The sequence below is a fragment of the Bacillus rossius genome, unplaced genomic scaffold, assembly GCF_032445375.1.
Source record: "Bacillus rossius redtenbacheri isolate Brsri unplaced genomic scaffold, Brsri_v3 Brsri_v3_scf805, whole genome shotgun sequence".
Taxonomy (NCBI): Eukaryota; Metazoa; Arthropoda; class Insecta; order Phasmatodea; family Bacillidae; genus Bacillus; species Bacillus rossius.
Window position 1 is genome coordinate 9,951 of NW_026963036.1, and position 7,550 is coordinate 17,500.

Consider the following 7,550-nt stretch of genomic DNA (forward strand, 5'->3'; position numbering starts at 1 on the left):
TGTGTATTAACACAGGCTTGGAGAAGCAAGCCTGCGGGACGCTGCAATACATTGAGCGGGGAGCCAGAAATTTCTGGCGGCGACCGAGGCCTCTGCGGCCGGGATAATAATCCTTGGTAATTTTACATGTTAAATTAACATGTGTATTAACACAGGCTGGGAGAACTAGGCATTCTAGACTTTGAAAAATTTCGAGCAGGGGCCGGAGAAATTCTCCCGGCGACCGAGGCCTCCGCGGCCGGGAGAACTCTCGGCGCTCGGGCTCCGCGTCTACCCATGGGGAGCGGGAAGCCAGAAAATTCTGGCGGCGACCGAGGCCTCCGCGGCCGAGGAAATGGTCCTTGGTGATTTTACATGTTAAATTAACATGTGTATTAACACAGGCTGGGAAAAGCAAGCCTGCGGGACTCTGCAATATATTGAGCGGGGAGCCAGAAAATTCTGGCGGCGACCGAGGCCTCCACGGCCGGGGAAATAATCCTCGGTAATTTAACATGTTAAATTAACATGTGTATTAACACAGGCTTGGAGAAGCATGCCTGCGGGACTCTGCAATACATTGAGCGGGGAGCCAGAAAATTCTGGCGGCGACCGAGGCCTCTGCGGCCGAGGAAATGGTCATTGGTAATTTTACATGTTAAATTAACATGTGTATTAACACAGGCTGGGAAAAGCAAGCCTGCGGGACTCTGCAATATATTGAGCGGGGAGCCAGAAAATTCTGGCGGCGACCGAGGCCTCCACGGCCGGGGAAATAATCCTCGGTAATTTAACATGTTAAATTAACATGTGTATTAACACAGGCTGGGAGAAGCAGGCATTCTGGACTTTGAAAAATTTCGAGCAGGGGCCGGAGAAATTCTCCCGGCGACCGAGGCCTCCGCGGCCGGGAGAGACACTCGGCGCTCGGGCTCCGCGTGTACCCGCGGCAAGGCCCATGTTGGGTTATATAGGGGGTAGTGGTGTCCCGAGGGGGAAAAAATTAACATGTTAAATACAGCTTCCAGGCAATAGAAAAATGTCTCGGCGACGGAAGGCACCACTACCCGGCGAATTCCCGCCCCTCTGACTCCGTGCGCCAGCCTGTAATAGCGAATCGGGACTTAGAAAAAATTCGAGCAGGGAGCCAGACAATTCTGTCGGCGACCGAGGCCTCCGTGGCCGGGGAAATAATCCTCGGTAATTTTACATGTTAAATTAACATGTGTATTAACACAGGCTTGGAGAACCAAGCCTGCGGGACTCTGCAATACATTGAGCGGGGAGCCAGAAAATTCTGGCGGCGACCGAGGCCTCCGCGGCCGGGGAAATAATCCTCGGTAATTTTACATGTTAAATTAACATGTGTATTAACACAGGCTTGGAGAACCAAGCCTGCGGGACTCTGCAATACATTGAGAGGTGAGCCAGAAAATTCTGGCGGCGACCGAGGCCTCCGCGGCCGAGGAAATGGTCCTCGGTGATTTTACATGTTAAATTAACATGTGTATTAACACAGGCTGGGAGAAGCAAGCCTGCGGGACTCTGCAATATATTGAGCGGGGAGCCAGAAAATTCTGGCGGCGACCGAGGCCTCCACGGCCGGGGAAATAATCCTCGATAATTTAACATGTTAAATTAACATGTGTATTAACACAGGCTGGGAGAAGCAGGCATTCTGGACTTTGAAAAATTTCGAGCAGGGGCCGGAGAAATTCTCCCGGCGACCGAGGCCTCCGCGGCCGGGAGAACTTCGGCGCTCGGGCTCTGCGTGTACCCACCGCAAGGCCTATTTTGGGTTTTATAGGGGGTAGTGGTGTCTCTGGAGGGAAAAAATACACGGTAAATATTGCAGCCAGAGCCTATGGCAATCTGTTGGCGACCGAGGCCTCCACACCCCGGCAAATTTTCGGCTCTCGGACTGTGTGTATTCCACTGGAGACAGGCCTGCGGGACTCTGTAATATATTGAGCCGGGAGCCAGAAAATTCTGGCGGCGACCGAGGCCTCCGCGGCCGAGGAAAAGGTCATTGGTAAAATTACATGTTAAATTAACATGTGTATTAACACAGGCTGGGAGAAGCAGGCATTCTGGACTTAGAAAAATTTCGAGCAGGGGCCCGAGAAATTCTCCCGGCTACGAGGCCTCCGCGGCCGGGAGAACTCTCGGCGCTCGGGCTCCGCGTCTACACATGGGGAGCGGGCAGCCAGAAAATTCTGGCGGCGACCGAGGCCTCCGCGGCCGAGGAAATGGTCCTTGGTGATTTTACATGTTAAATTAACATGTGTATTAACACAGGCTGGGAGAAGCAAGCCTGCGGGTCGCTGCAATATATTGAGCGGGGAGCCAGAAATTTCTGGCGGCGACCGAGGCCTCCGCGGCCGGGGAAATAATCCTCGGTAATTTTACATGTTAAATTAACATGTGTATTAACACAGGCTTGGAGAAGCAAGCATGCGGGACTCTGCAATATATTGAGCAGGGAGCCAGAAAATTCTGGCTGCGACCGAGGCCTCTGCGGCCGAGGAAATGGTCATTGGTAATTTTACATGTTAAATTAACATGTGTTTTAACACAGGCTGGGAGATGCAGGCATTCTGGACTTAGAAAAATTTCGAGCAGGGGCCAGGGAAATTCTCCCTGCGACCGAGGCCTCCGCGGCCGGGAGAACTCTCGAAAACCACCTCGTTCGTGGTTGTTTGTCGTGCGGGGCGAATCGGGAAATCTAGCAAATAGCTGAAGACATTCTCCCGGCGATGGAGGTCTCGGCGGCCGGGAAAAACGCCCGCGCTCGGGCGTTGCGCGCCCCCTTGGCAAGGCCCATTTTGCGTTATATAGGGGGTAGTGGTGTCACGAGGGGAAAAAATTAACATGTTAAATACTGCTCCCAGGCAATTGTAAAATGTCTCGGCGACGGAAGGCACCACTACCCGGCATATTTACGCCCCTCGGACTCCGTGCGCCAGCCTGTAATAGCGAATCGGGACTTAGAAAAAAAATTCGAGCAGGGAGCCAGAACATTTTCCCGGCGATCGAGGCCTCCGCGGCCGAGGAATTTGTCATTGGTGATTTTGCATGTTAAATTAACATGTGTATTAACACAGGCTTGGAGAAGCAAGCCTGCGGGACTCTGCAATACATTGAGCGGGCAGCCAGAAAATTCTGGCGGCGACCGAGGCCTCCGCGGCCGGGGAAATAATCCTCTGTAATTTTACATGTTAAATTAACATGTGTATTAACACAGGCTTGGAGAAGCAAGCCTGCGGGACTCTGCAATACATTGAGCGGGGAGCCAGAAATTTCTGGCGGCGACCGAGGCCTCTGCGGCCGGGATAATAATCCTTGGTAATTTTACATGTTAAATTAACATGTGTATTAACACAGGCTGGGAGAACTAGGCATTCTGGACTTTGAAAAATTTCGAGCAGGGGCCGGAGAAATTCTCCCGGCGACCGAGGCCTCCGCGGCCGGGAGAACTCTCGGCGCTCGGGCTCCGCGTCTACCCATGGGGAGCGGGCAGCCAGAAAATTCTGGCGGCGACCGAGGCCTCCGCGGCCGAGGAAAAGGTCATTGGTAATATTACATGTTAAATTAACATGTGTATTAACACATGCTGGGAGAAGCAGGCATTCTGGACTTTGAAAAATTTCGAGCAGGGGCCGGAGAAATTCTCCCGGCGACCGAGGCCTCCGCGGCCGGGAGAACTCTCGGCGCTTGGGCAGCGCGTCTACCCATGGGGAGCGGGCAGCCAGAAAATTCTGGCGGTGACCGAGGCCTCCGCGGCCGAGGAAATGGTCCTTGGTGATTTTACATGTTAAATTAACATGTGTATTAACACAGGCTGGGAGAAGCAGGCATTCTGGACTTAGAAAAATTTCGAGCAGGGGCCGTTGAAATTCTCCCGGCGACCGAGGCCTCCGCGGCCGGGAGAACTCTCGGCGCTCGGGCTCCGCGTGTACACGCGTCAAGGCCCATTTTGGGTTATATAGGGTGTAGTGGTGTCTCTGGAGGGAAAAAATACACGGTAAATATTGCAGCCAGAGCCTATGGCAATCTGTTGGCGACCGAGGCCTCCACACCCCGGCAAATTTTCGGCTCTCGGACTGTGTGTATTCCACTGGAGACAGGCCTGCGGGACTGTGCAGTATATTGAGCGGGGAGCCAGGAAAATCTCCCGGCGACCGAGGCCTCCGCGGCCGAGGAAATGGTAATTGGTGGTTTTGCATGTAAAATTAACATGTGTATTAACACAAGCTGGGATGAGAGGAATTTGGCGGCGACCGAGGCCTCCTCACCCCGGCAAAATATCAGCTACCGGGCTCTGCATATTCCTACAGAAGCAGGCCTGCAGGACTCTGCAATATATTGAGCGGGAACCAGAAAATTCTGGCGGCGACCGAGGCCTCCGCGGCCGAGGAAAATTGTCATTGGTGGTTTGCATGTAAAATTAACATGTGTATTAACACAAGCTGTGACCAGAGGAATTTGGCGGCGACCGGGGCCTCCACACCCCGGCAAAATATCAGCTACCGGGCTCTGCTTATTCACATTCAAGCAGGCATTAGGGACTCTGAAAAGTTTCGGGCGGGGAGCCAGAAAATTCTCCCGGCCACAGAGCCCTCCCTCCCGAGAGTCTGTGTAAATGCCTGTTATACAGGCCCCATGAATTCCAGCCTTATAGGTTATTTTAAGTCTCCGTTCGTGGTTGTTCGTAAACAACTGCGATTCGGGATTTTGACCTATTTCCTATGATCATGTTCCCGGAAGTTAGCCAGCCTCTTTCAGTCAAAATCTCATATTTTGGGTACCTTTGTGAACCCATCGATAGGCCCATTTTGGGTATATTAGGGGGACATGCAATCGGGAAAAATTGGAATTATTTGCAATATGGAAAGAATATGTACATAAATGAAAAGGGAGTCCCCCCGAGTTTTCTCGCCCTATATATATTGCAAAAATATCCAATTAATTATTGTGGAACCTGTAGCACCTTTCTATGAAGCAGAATTAACATTACAGAACGGTTTGAATGCTACCACCTCAGTTTCTCTACAATGCATTGGATTTCAAAGAGGTGAATTACTGTGGATGGTACTGTTGTATGGCTAACAAATCGTCTGGGAAACAATGCAGAATTAAATTAAGAAGGTTGTATGTTTTCTGTTACATGGTGGAGGTGCCCTCTAGTACACAGTAAAATGTTTTGTGGACTGCAGCTCCTTGAGGAATTAATTCAGTATGGGTCTTGTAGTGGTCTGAAAGTGGATGATGAAAAAGAATGTATAATGGTATTCAGAGCACCTCGCGGTGAAGCGGACATGCTACCTCAAAATGCTTGATTGATTCATGCCCAGTTCCCCCAAGAAGCGGTACATTGAAAAAATTGATTTACTTTGTGGATGATACTAGCAAATACTATCCGCTGGGGGAAGTAAGCAGAAATTTGGTGGTCGTATGTTTGTTACATGGTAGAGGTGCTTTCTAGTACACAATGAAATGCTTGGTGTACCGCTGCTCCTTGAAGAATTAATTCCATATGGGTCTAGCCGTGGTCTTAACTGTGAACACGAAGAACTATCTAAAGTGGCCTATCTGTCTGAACTGCAATACACAAGCTGCGAGCCAATGCTATACCTTTCTCAGGTAACGAGCTCTTGTGCGGCGATTCGATTGGATGCGAAATGGTGGGGAACGCGTGTCCGGTCGTCTTAACCAAGTAATGGTTCCCCTCTGTTAACAATGAAATGTTTGATGGATCGCAGCTCCCTGAGAGACAAGTTTCAAAGGGGTTAGTCGCGGTCTTCAATCCTGGCCAAGGTGCAGTCACCATCTATAAGAGATACCTGCTTTACTGAAGGGTAGCAAGAGTTCCCTTGCCCGCATGTTGCTCCGTGGGGGTATATCAGTATAAAGGTAGAAGAAGCCATGATCGGAGCTTCGGTGGATGAGATTGGCGGAGAAGACATGTTCTTGTCTATCTGGTAGATCAGGGGGGTGGCAGCTGATCCGGAGAAAGCAAGCGGACTCCCGATGTTCCGTCGACTCCCAATGTACACTTGAAACATGCACATTTGGGTGGCGAGGGGGCGTTGTGGCCATCCGAAAACATGTCTTCATCTCTCTTATTGGTGGACCGCTGCTCCTTGAAGAATTAATTCCATATGGGTCTAGTCTTGGTGATAACTGTGAACACTAAGAACTATCTAAAGTGGCCTATCTGTCTGAACTGCAATACACTAGCTGCGAGCCAATGCTATACCTTTCTTAGGTAACGAGCTCTTGTGCGGCAATTCGATTGGATGCGAAATGGTGGGGAACGCGTGTCCTATCGTCTTAACCAAGTAATGGTTCCCCTCTGTTAACAATGAAATGTTTGATGGATCGCAGCTCCCTGAGAGACAAGTTTCAAAGGGGTTAGTCGCGGTCTTCAATCCTGGCCAAGGTGCAGTCACCATCTATAAGAGATACCTGCTTTACTGAAGGGTAGCAAGAGTTCCCTTGCCCGCATGTTGCTCCGTGGGGGTATATCAGTATAAAGGTAGAAGAAGCCATGATCGGAGCTTCGGTGGATGAGATTGGTGGAGAAGACATGTTCTTGTCTATCTGGTAGATCAGGGGGGTGGCAGCTGATCCGGAGAAAGCAAGCGGACTCCCGATGTTCCGTCGACTCCCAATGTACACTTAAAACATGCACATTTGGGTGGCGAGGGGGCGTTGTGGCCATCCGAAAACATGTCTTCATCTCTCTTATTGGTGGACCGCTGCTCCTTGAAGAATTAAATCCATATGGGTCTAGTCTTGGTGATAACTGTGAACACTAAGAACTATCTAAAGTGGCCTATCTGTCTGAACTGCAATACACTAGCTGCGAGCCAATGCTATACCTTTCTCAGGTAACGAGCTCTTGTGCGGCAATTCGATTGGATGCGAAATGGTGGGGAACGCGTGTCCTATCGTCTTAACCAAGTAATGGTTCCCCTCTGTTAACAATGAAATGTTTGATGGATCGCAGCTCCCTGAGAGACAAGTTTCAAAGGGGTTAGTCGCGGTCTTCAGCCCTGGCCAAAGGTGTTTAGAAATGAATACTTTTCGGACCAGTGGGCAAATTAGTTCACAGCGAGCCCACGGGCCAACGGTCTGCTCCCGCAGTGGGCCGCGCCCGAATGTGGGCACCGATCATATAATTTGAAATCCACTCGCCAAGTACCATGCGAGTTTCTAAGAGCGCGATATATTCGCCAGTGAAAGCCTTGGAAGTTTGGCCTCGCCTACTCCCTAGGAAAATTAATTAGAGATGGAAGGAAAGACTTTGCAATTGCAAAGCGGGTGTCGATATTGGGAAGTCGCCCCCGTACTTGTTGATACAGAAGGAAAAAAAAATGTACATCATAAGATTCGGACCCGGTGCTCTGCGGACCCGGGAGGTTCCTCCGAACGAAAAAAAAAGCTGCTAGCAGCTCCCTGGTTGATCCTGCCAGTAGTCATATGCTTGTCTCAAAGATTAAGCCATGCATGTCTAAGTGCAAGCCAAAATAAGGTGAAACCGCGAATGGCTCATTAAATCAGTTATG

General features: G+C 50.4%; 1 non-coding gene across 1 annotated transcript in view; it reads left to right on the plus strand.

Annotated features, from left to right (window-relative positions):
• Positions 1-7,437: 7,437 nt before the first annotated feature.
• LOC134545591 (small subunit ribosomal RNA) overlaps positions 7,438-7,550 on the plus strand; it is a 1,989-nt gene continuing 1,876 nt past the window's right edge. The window contains exon 1 of the ribosomal RNA XR_010078653.1: positions 7,438-7,550. This exon is cut by the window's right edge and continues 1,876 nt beyond it. This is a non-coding gene — a ribosomal RNA (small subunit ribosomal RNA).